Raw genomic sequence first — 11,186 nt, forward strand, 5'->3', positions numbered from 1 at the left:
GACAAAATTAATAAAGAACCATTGTATTTCAATGATAGGCTTTTGCATATGACTTCCATTGACCCATGAAACGGAATTCAAAACCTCTGGGTATAAGTTTCTTAAGAACCAGCCTGTGGTTCTCCCAGTGCTTTTCCCCCTCTCCTCTGAAAAGTTCATGTTACAAATAAGTATTTCTCCATCTTAGATTCCAGAATGAAGGAGACATATTGACAACAACTCTAGCAAACCCCATATCAACAAGTAATATGGCAAATAAATAAACATTTATTACTGTGAGCCACTTGCTACATAATTTGCACATGGAATCAGACTAAAAATGTTAGTCAAGAGAAAGCAGAATGAGATTCATAAACTTTTAAGCATAGTTTGAGTTAAGGGAGATGGAAGAAACAGTAAAAGCAAATAGGGGTCCCTAAAGTGTGGATGGATGATGTAGGCTGAAGGTAAACAAGTTGTAGTTAGAAACAAGTCAGGTGGAAAAGTCCTTTAAAATATAACATGTGGCTGCATCAGTGGGTTAAAAATATTTGGGGATGAATTTTATGATAATTGAGATACAAATATGGGAATTTGACATTTTTAAAGAGTCACCGATGTAGAATTGAAAGTCATCTTGGGTAATTGCAGCGGATTGAGAAAAGAGGAAATTTCTGATGGAGGTGGAAAATACTTTGAGGGAGGTGTTTACTTTGGAATTGAGTAAAGGTGTGATACATCTGGAAAAGAAGAGAAAGTGTTGATTAATAGCAATGATGTTACAGGAAGAGAGTATTGTCAGTATTTTTTTTTCAGATTTTTGAGCTCCAATTGTGTGCAAGTGGCACTAAAAGCAAAGAAGTGAGCCAACTCTGTATCTTGTAATGCTTTATGGTGAATAAGAGAAAACGCAGTTGATTTGGGGTAAGATGTGTCATTTTGTAAGACATTTAGTTGAGGTGAGGGTACTGAATATACTGTAGAAAAACAGGTATGTGATGAAGTTTATATGTAACATAGTGAGGTGTGCAAAGGGTCTAAAGCATGAACAAAGATGCAGTAGACAGATGATAGACTAGGTTGAGTAGTAATGAGAATGTTGGAAGTGGTAGTCATGTTACTTACGAACATAATTGAGATGATGTATTAGGGTTAATGAAAAGGTAAATAAATTCTTGATTAAAGTGAGTAAGTTTATTGCACTGCTGCAATTGAAATGTTTACCTAGAATTTCCTCTATATATCTGAAATCTGAACTATCATTGTGGGAATTGCATTATTGAAACACTAAACCTTAGGCAACCACAACACTATAATCCTGGTTCTTTTTCTTTTTCTTATATAGCTATTTTCTGTCTTCATTGGTTTTCATCCTGCCATTTCCTAAATCCAGGCTCTTATCAAAGTCCATTTTTCTAAACTTTCTTCAGATTATTTATTTTTATTATTACGTTATCCATAAAAATGCTTATGTATTAATTATCCATTCAGCATATGTTTGTTGGGAATCTATTATGTACTGGAGTTTGCTACTTAAATGCCTTGGACAAATAAGACAAAGATAGATTAGACAGGGTCTCTGCCCTCAGAAAGTCTGTAGCCTAAACTAGCTCCCATCTTTACACTCTCCAGCAGTCTTCTATTATATGCTTTAGCTTGTTCTTTGGATGTTTCTTAAACTCGTTGACAATAAGCGAAAAAGTCATCTTCTGTTTAAAAACTAGTTCCAGCCCTGGCTGGTGTGGCTCAGTGAATCAAGTACCAGCCTGTGAACCAAAGGGTCACTGGTTCAATTCCCAGTCAGGGCATTTGCCTGGGTTGCAGGCCAGGTCCCCGGGAGAGGGCATGAGAGAGGCAACAACACATTGATATTTCTCTCCCTCTCTTTCTCCTTCCATTCCCCTTTCTCCAAACATAAATAAATAAAATCTTTAAAAGAAAATTAGAAAGTAAAAACCAGTTCTATTCCTGTCTCACCCAATTTAAACAAGGTTAATATAATTTTCCCCAGTTTAAGGCTTATAAATTAAAAGTGTACCTGACTTTTTCTCTCCCTGCCATCTTTACACCTATATACTCAATAGATAGGATGTTGATTCATCTTACAAAAGGTTTTTTTCTATTTCATCTTTCCCATTGCAGTTCTACTGCTACAACTGCAGTTGAAACCTGGCATGAACATGTCAGCAATGGTCTCTAATAGGATACATTTGTCCTTTATTAAAGAATTTTGGTTAGGGCAGTGTTTGTGGGAGATATATGGTCAGTGAGAAATGAAATTACTTTCCATTGAATAATCTTTATCCCATTTGAATACTTGAAACAATTCTTCGTTCTGCTCTGTACCTGTCATTTAAACTTCTGGTTGTCTCTAAAAGACTTACAACACCTCGTCACTATAAGGGGCCTTGGAAATTATCTAGTCCAACAACCTATGTTTACAGATAACAGTTCTTGAAAGGTAATTGACTTGCATGGAATCTGTTAGTTTGGGCATGATTGTCTAAATTATGTCTAACTGCTTTTTATCTCCATAGACCCCTTACAGATTGGCTTCGTTTCCAAGCTATTTTGGATATATGAGCTTGTATGTGCATGTCGCTTGTATATGTCTTTATATTTTGGGTTTTCATTTACATCAAAATTAATTTCTAATTATTACCTGATAAAAACATTGCTTCTGAATCAAGTTTATGCTTGGACCACGGTTGCCATTTTGTTCATTCTAACTTCTTGTCTCTGAATTAAACCTTGTAGTATAAAGACAGAGCTCTATAACTTCTGCTTAGTCCCCCACACCTATTATTGTAGTTTAGAAAATATTTCATTTACTTAAACATAACACTTGACTATAAGAAGCTTTGCTAGAAAACTCATGGTTTTCTCAAGGTTTAAAAAGTTAATTAGTATGCTTTTGTAAATTATAACAATTTGTATATAATTCCTAAGCTTTGACCTTTTTCAAATGTCCTTCTTCTAATATTCACGAAACTCTCCATTTATCTACAAGTTGTTGTAACAAGGAAGTACTTACCCTTCCATGACCTCCCCTATTTGAAGCACTCTAGGAAGCAAGTCATTAGGTCTTATATATTTGAATACATCAAGAGTGTTCAAACGATCTTTGACTAGGTCTTCCCATGGACTACCCCACCAGTATGTTTTATAAATCAGATTATAAGTAGCTGGCCACAATAGTTATAAACTGTAGAGGAAATACAATGGTTCTTTATTAATTTTGTCTTTATTTATAAACTTGCTGTCTTGACATGATTACTTTACATTTCCTTCAATGTATAGTTTTCTGTCTGTCATGAATGTCATGAACAGCAGTATGTCTCCCATGAAAGGAAGCATTCTACTTTTAGTTTTATTATCTAGTATTGAATGCTATCTAGGGATATTTCCCTGGATTCCGCTTACATTTTTTTCTTAATAAGGCATAAAATATCATCAGGAGGGGTAAAAGTAAGAAAAACACAATTTTCCCATAATGTTTATTGAAAGATGTGAAAAATATGAGTGGGGCTTAGTGATAGAGTTTTTCTTACTGAATGAAAAAAGTAGCATAATAAATTTAAAACTATTGGTCTTTAATATTTATGTGCCATTATTTAAATCATCAACAATACATAACTCTTTACTTTCCAGGTCCTGATTCTCCCATTTCCATTAAGTAGCTTAATTTTTATAAGCAAAAAAGCACCTACAACTAAAGAAACAAGCAATTTTATTTGTCTTTATAAGTGGCATATTAAAAATTGAGATTAATATCACTATTTTCCATATTTTATGCCTCTTGTGTCTACTTATATATGCATTTTAGAGTTACAGTGCTAAATTAATTTTTACTTCTCTACAGTTCACAATTCTTTATTTTATAAAATATTTTAATAAACCTAGAGGTTTGTTTTATCTGGTTGCCACCTATGATTCATGATTCCTTATTAATATGCTATACCTTGACTTTGGAGTAGAAGGCAGCTTTATTTCTTGTAATTTATTTTTTAGTCACTTGGTACATTGTGAGGCAGATTTTGTTCTTTTTTTCCCCCACAATATTCTTTTTGATATTTACCAAAGTCCACATTTCCAAATTCCTAATAATAAATACAGTATACTTTTATTACTGACAACATTCTTGGACCTGCTATTGTTGCAGAACACACACTGAATTTGGTGTTTTCTGCTTACATTACTCCTCATTTTCTCAGTATCTTATAGAAAAATGCTTGACCTTTTACACTTTAATGAAGTGGAAGGAATTAAAGCCAAGCTAAAGGAGTTTTATATATGCCCAATTAATACCACAGGGGGAGGATGACCTAAGGTAATTGCAGCTATGTCTTCCATTTTAATTAAAGTCATGAGTTTTTCTGAAAACTAATAAATGTGTTGATGTGTTAAAAGTAAGAAGATACTTGTAAACGTATTTCATTACATCCCAAGTAAAGAGGAAACCAGCAGTTCTAGAAAGAAAGAAAAAATGTACAAATAATTTTATAAAAGTTGATGTTAACTAAACCAAGAAAGGATTGCAGAGTTGAGATAATGTGCTGCATTTACATTTTCAGAGCAAAGACTATCATGCAAGGGAAAAAGTTAAGCTAATTTGCAGAAGCTAGATGTGTTATTATATTCTGAATTTTATGTAGTATTAGAAAGTTGTGGTTCATGTCATCTTTCCAAGCGTGAAAGCGACACAGACAGAAACTTACTTCATTAAATGCTTTCACCTGATGCGATTTTTCCAGTGTTGTTGCAAACTTCCTGGGACATCTGAAGATTGCATTGTAATATACAACATCCAATCACAATAAAACCCAAGGCTCATAAACTCTCTCAGGCTCTGTACCTGTACTTCATTTTAATGTGATCTTGTGCTACTTTCTGCATCATTAAATCAGACACCCCAAATTTTATTCTCTTTAGCTGTGTGTTAGCATGACTGCCCACTAAATATGAACTTGGAGTGAACATGACTTCACCTTGACATCATGCTTTATTTGCTTCAATTAATTTCAGTGCTTACTCTGTTTCAATTAATTGTGTAACACCTTTTAAAGCCTTATTATTAATGCAGGGCATTTTTAAGGCAGCAAAATATATTTTTAAATATATTGAGTTATACATATATATATTTCCCTACCCTGGCATTACAGTAGATGGGAGAGGAAGAATTAAAGGATATAATAAATCATTCTAACAAGAGAAATCATTGTTAGTTGCCTTTTTAATATTCACCATCACCACTTCCCTTCTTTATTGCTGTCAGAAGCCAGATTTTGCATGGGGAAAACACTTTCAAAGTCCTTAGCACTGAGTTGCAATTTATCTAGTCCAATCAAGGCAATGTGTTTCCCAGCTTCACAGTCTACATTCTAGATGTCAGGGGCCATGATCCCGGTCTGGACAGCAGGAGTGCTATACGAAGTCTGCTAGGGTCACCTTTGGGAAAACGGTTTCTTTAACCGTTAAAAAGGAAACCCAGGTGTTACTAGTTTCTTTGTTTGTTTGTATGTTTGTTTGTTTGTTTTTTGTTTCAAATGGTGTTTAATTTCCAATATTTTTTAAATTTTATTTACTTATTGTTCAAGTACAGTTTTCTGTTTTTTACTCCCATACCAATTTCTTGTCTCCCATTCTTCTGCATGGGATGCTGACACAGTATCCGGATTACAGCAGCCACCTTGAGATCAGTTAGGGAAGCCACAGGGACAGCGAGTGATATGGTTAAGCCACATGAGAAGTATCAACAGCAACTACTTAGTTTCTTCACTTTCTTGTCTGTGAAAAAGGAAAACTATGCTAACTATTTAAGCATTAATTGTTTGCATTATTATGATTATTACTTACAACAAAAAGTATTACAAATGAACCCATCCAGTATGTTTTCTAAACATAATAAATTAGCTAACATAACAAAATCTAGTCCATGAGAAACTATAATTCTCATGGACTAAAACAAATACATATTTCTTATTTTTGAATCTTCAGTTTATCTATGATTTTGTTTAGTCTCCTCATTTTGTCTTGGCTTGGATTCTGGTTGAAGGTAGAACTCAGATTTGAATGAGGTGTTTTCCCATTTTGGAGCCAAGAAAGAATGAGTATCCATTACACAGAACATTTTGTTTGTAGGCAGCTGTCAAAAGCTAATGAGGAGTGGCAGTAATTAGCATTTATTGGATATTTGTACATCACACGTGTTCACTTGTTGCTGATCAAGTAAGTCACATATCCAAGATCAACATCAATATAGCAGGGAAATACATTCTCCCAACAGTAAGGGGAAAAGGGGAAAGTGAACATATTCTCAACCCTCACATAATTTACAACAAACAATTTTAACTATGGAATTATTATGTTGCATAATTAGTTATCTTTATTTTATAACTACTGAAGTTAATATTATTAAATAACAAGATTTTTTTACTTATTTATTTTTAAAGATTTATTTCTTTTTAGATGGGGGAGGTAAGGGAGGAAGAGAGGAAGAGAAATATCAATGTGTGGTTGCCTCTCGGGTGCCCCCTAATGAGGACCCAGCCCACAACCCAGGCATGTGCCCTGACAGGGAACCAAACCCCCAACCTTTTGGTGTAAAGGAAAGCACTACAACCAATGGAGCTACACTGTCCAGGGCTTCCTTCCTTTTATAAAATTTTTCTCTCTCTAGAATTTAATCTTTTTTCCCATATTTTTATTTAGTTATTTTTCAAGTACAGTTTTTTGTCTATTTCTTCCAGCCCAGCTCCCCCGCCCCCTGCTCCCCAGCTCCCTCCCATTTCCACCCCCCTTAGTTCTCATCCCTGTGTCCTTCATATTTGTTCCTACAAATCCCTTCCCTTTTTCCCCCTTAAATTCCCTTCCCTCTCCCCTCTGGTCACTATCCCCTTGTTCTCTATTTCAGTGTCTTTGTTTTTTGGGGTTTTTTTTTTCTGCTTACTTGTTTGTTTTGTTGTTTAGCTTCCTGTTAAAGGTGAGATCATATGGTATTTGTCTTTCAGCACCTGGCCTATTTCACTCAGCATAATGCTTTCCAGTTCCATCCATGTTGTTGCAAAGGGTAGTAGCTCCTTCTTTCTCTCTGCAGCATAGAATTCCATTGTGTATATGTACCACAATTTTTGGATCCATTCATTTACTGATGGGCACCTAGGTTGCTTCCAACTCTTGGCTATTGTAGATTGTGCTGCTATAAACATTGTGGTGCATAGGTTCTTTGATATTGATGTTTTAGGATTCTTAGGATATAATCCTAGCAGTGGAATTGCTGGGTCCAAAGGCAGGTCGATTTTTAATTTTCTGAGAAAATTCCATACTGTTTTCCATAATGGTTGTACCAGTCTGCAATGCCACCAACAGTGGACTAAGGACCCCTTTTCCAACAACCTCTCCAACATTTGTTGTTTGTTGCTTTGTTTGTGATAGCCATCCTGACTGGTGTAAAGTGGTATCTCATTGTGGTTTTAATTTGCATCTCTCTGACAGCTAGCGATATTGAGCATCTCTTCATGTGTCTCTGGATATTCTGTATGTCCTCCTTGGAGAATTGTCTGTTGAAGTCCTTTTCCCATTTTTTAATTGGGTTGGTTGTCTTCTTAGAGTGAAGTCTTGTAAGTTCTTTGTATATTTTGAAGATTAAACCCATGTCTGAGGTATCATTGGCAAATATGATTTCCCATACAGCTGGTTGTCTTGCTAATTGAATAGTGTTTTTTTTAGCCATGCAGAAGCTTTTTATTTTGATGAGATCCCACTTGTTTATTGTTTCCTTTATATTCCTTGCTCTAGGGGACATATCGGTAAAAATGTTTAACATTTCGTATAATAAGGGTTTAAAAAATGTTGCTGCCTGAAATATCTGAGATTTTCTTTTTTATATAAATTATTGTACTTTTATATATTTATTTATAATTAATTAATTAATTTATATTAGATTTCATTTTTATTTATCTTTAGAGGGGAAAGGAAGGACAGAGGGAGAGAAACATCAGTGTATGGTTGCCTCTAGTGCATCCCCTGCTGGGAATTGGCCTGCAGAGAACCTGCCTACAACCTGGGCATGTGTCCTGACTGGGAATTGAACCGCCATTGTCTGGTTCGCAGGCCCGCGCTCAATCCACTGAGCTATACCAGCCAGGCATCTGAGATTTTCTTGCCGATGTTCTCCTCTAGGACTTTAATGGTGTCACGACTTACATTTAAGTCTTTTATCCACCTTGAATTTATTTTGGTGTATGGTGTAAGTCTGTGCTCAAGTTTCATTTTTTTGCACATAGCTGTCCAGTTCTCCCAACACCATTTGTTGAAGAGGCTATCTTTACTCCATTTTATGTTACTGCCCCCTTTGTCGAATATTAATTGACTGTAGAGGGTTGGGTTGATTTCTGGGCTCTCTGTTCTGTTCCGTTGGTCTATGTGCCTGTTTTTATGCCAGTACCAGGCTGTTTTGATTACAGTGGCCTTGTAATACAGTTTGATATCAGGTATTGTGATCCCTCCTACTTTGTTCTTCTTTCTCAAAAGTGCAGCTGTTATTCGGGCTCGTTTATGGTTCCATATAAATTTTCGAAGTGTTTGTTCTATGTCTGTGAAATATGCCATTGGTACTTTAGTAGGTATTGCATTGAATCTGTATATTGCTTTGGGTAGTACGGACATTTTGATGATGTTAATTCTTCCAATCCATGAACAAGGTATATGTTTCCATTTGTTTGTGTCTTCCTTGATTTCTTTCTTCAGGACTTTGTAGTTTTCTGCATACAGGTCTTTTACCTCCTTGGATAGGTTTATTCCCAGATATTTTATTTTTCTTTTTGCTATATCGAATGGGATTTATTCTTGATTTCTGCTTCTGCTGATTCATTGTTAGTATACAAAAATGCCTTTGATTTCTGGATATTGACTTTGTATCCTGCTATTTTGTCAAATTCATTAATTAGTTCGAGCAGTTTTTTGCTAGAGTCTATAGGATTTTCCATGTACACTATCATGTCATCTGCAAACAGTGGCAGTTGTCCTTCCTCCTTTCCTATTTGGATGCCTTTTATTTCCTTTTCTTGCCTGATCGCTGTGGCTAAAACTTCCAATACTATATTGAATAGAAGTGGTGAAAGTGGACATCCTTGTCTTGTTCCTGATCTTAGTGAAAATCTTTTAGTTTTTTCCCATTGAGTATGATATTGGCTGTAGGTCTCTCATATATGGCCTTTATTATATTGAGGAATGCTCCCTGTATTCTCACTTTGCTGAGTGTTTTCATCATAAATGGTGTTGTGCCTTATCGAAAGCTTTTTCCGCATCTATTGATATGATCATGTGCTTTTTGTCTTTGCTTTTGTTTATGTGATGTATTACATTTACTGATTTGCGAATATTGAACCATCCTTGCATCTCTGGGATGAATCCCACTTGGTCATGGTGTATGATCTTTTTGATATATTGTTGGATGCGATTTGCCAATATTTTGTTGAGGATTTTAGCATCTATGTTCATCAGCGATATTGGCCTGAAGTTTTCTTTCTTTGTTGTGTCTCTATCTGGTTTTGGAATTAAGATGATGCTGGCTTCATAAAAACTTTGGGAGTTTTCCATCCTTCTGGATTTTTTGAAATAGTCTGTGAAGAACAGGGGTTAGCTCTTTTTTAAATGCTTTGTAGAATTCTTCTGTGAAACCATCTGGTCCAGGGCTTTTGTGTGATGGGAATTTGTTGATTACTGCTTCAATTTCTTTTGCTGTTATTGGTGTGTTCAGATTTTCTGTTTCTTTTTCATTAAGTTTTGGAAGATTGTATTTTTCTAGAAATGTGTCCATTTCCCCTAGGTTTTCAAATTTCTTGGTGTACAGTTCTTCATAGTAATTTCTTACAATCCCTTCTATTTCTGTGGTATCAGGTGTAATCTCTCCTCTTTCATTTCTGATTGTGTTTAATTGAGTCCTCTCTCTTCTTTTCTTGATGAGCCTACTTAAAGGCTTGTGTATTTTGTTTATTTTTTCAAAAAACCAACTCCTGGGTTCATTGATCCTTAGAATTGTGTTTTTAGTCTCTATGTCATTTAGTTTTGCTCTGGTCTTGGTTATTTCCTTCCTTCTACTTGCTCTGGGCTGTGTTTGTTGTTCTTCCTAGAGTTCTTGCAGGCATAGGTAAGGTTGTTTGTTTGAAATATTTCTATCTACTTTAGGTAGGGCTGTATTGCTATAAACTTCCCTTTCAGGACTGCCTTCACTGTGTCCCATAAGTTTTGGGTTGTTGTGAGATCATTTTCATTTGTTTCCAGAAAGTTTTAGATTTCTTCCCTAATTTCATTCTTGACTCATTCATTGTTTAATAGCATACCACTCAGTCTCCATTATTTTGGGGGTTTTGGGCTTTTTCCTTTGGGGTTGGTTTCCAATTTCAGTCCCTTGTGGTCAGAGAAAATGCTTGGTATGATTTTAATTTTCTTGAATTTTTTGAGGCTTGTTTTGTGTTCTATCATGTAGTCTATCTTTGAAAGTGTTCCATGTGCATTTGGAAAGAATGTGCATTTAGCTTCTCTGGGTTGAAGGACTCTGTATATATCAGTTAAGTCCATTTCATCAAGGGTGTTTTTTAATGCCGTAATATCTTTGTTGATATTTTGTTTGGAAGATCTTTCTATTTTTGATAGTGGGGTGTTAAAATCCCCTACTATAATTGTGTTGCTGTCAATATCTTTCTTGAAGTCCTCTAAAATTTTCTTGATATATTTGGGTGCTCCTATGTTGGGTACATATATATTTATGATGTTAATGTCTTCTTGGTGGATTTTTCCCTTGAGTATTATGAAGTGACCTTCTGGGTCTCTCTTTATGGTCTTTTTTTTTGAAGTCTATTTTGTCTGATAGGAGAATTCCTACCCCAACTTTTTTTTCCTGTCCATTTGCTTGGAAAATTTGTTTCCAGCCTTTCACTTTTAGTCTGTGATGGTGTTTTGTCCTGAGGTGGGTCTCTTGTAGGCAGCATATGTGTGGGTCATGCTGTCTTATCCATTGAGCTATTCTGTCTTTTGATTGGAGCATTTAATCCATTTACATTTAAAGTTATTATTGATAGGTACTTATCCATTGCCATTTTTGTACCTGTGTTCCTCTCTGCCTCTCTCTTTTCTTTCCTTTCCTTAAAGCAACCTTTTTAGTATTTCTTGTAGAGCTGGTTTGGTGGAAGCATATTATTTTATCC

This window comes from Artibeus jamaicensis, unplaced genomic scaffold (assembly GCF_021234435.1).
Source record: "Artibeus jamaicensis isolate MK-2021 breed Jamaican fruit bat unplaced genomic scaffold, CSHL_Jam_final contig_241, whole genome shotgun sequence".
NCBI classification, from domain to species: domain Eukaryota; kingdom Metazoa; phylum Chordata; class Mammalia; order Chiroptera; family Phyllostomidae; genus Artibeus; species Artibeus jamaicensis.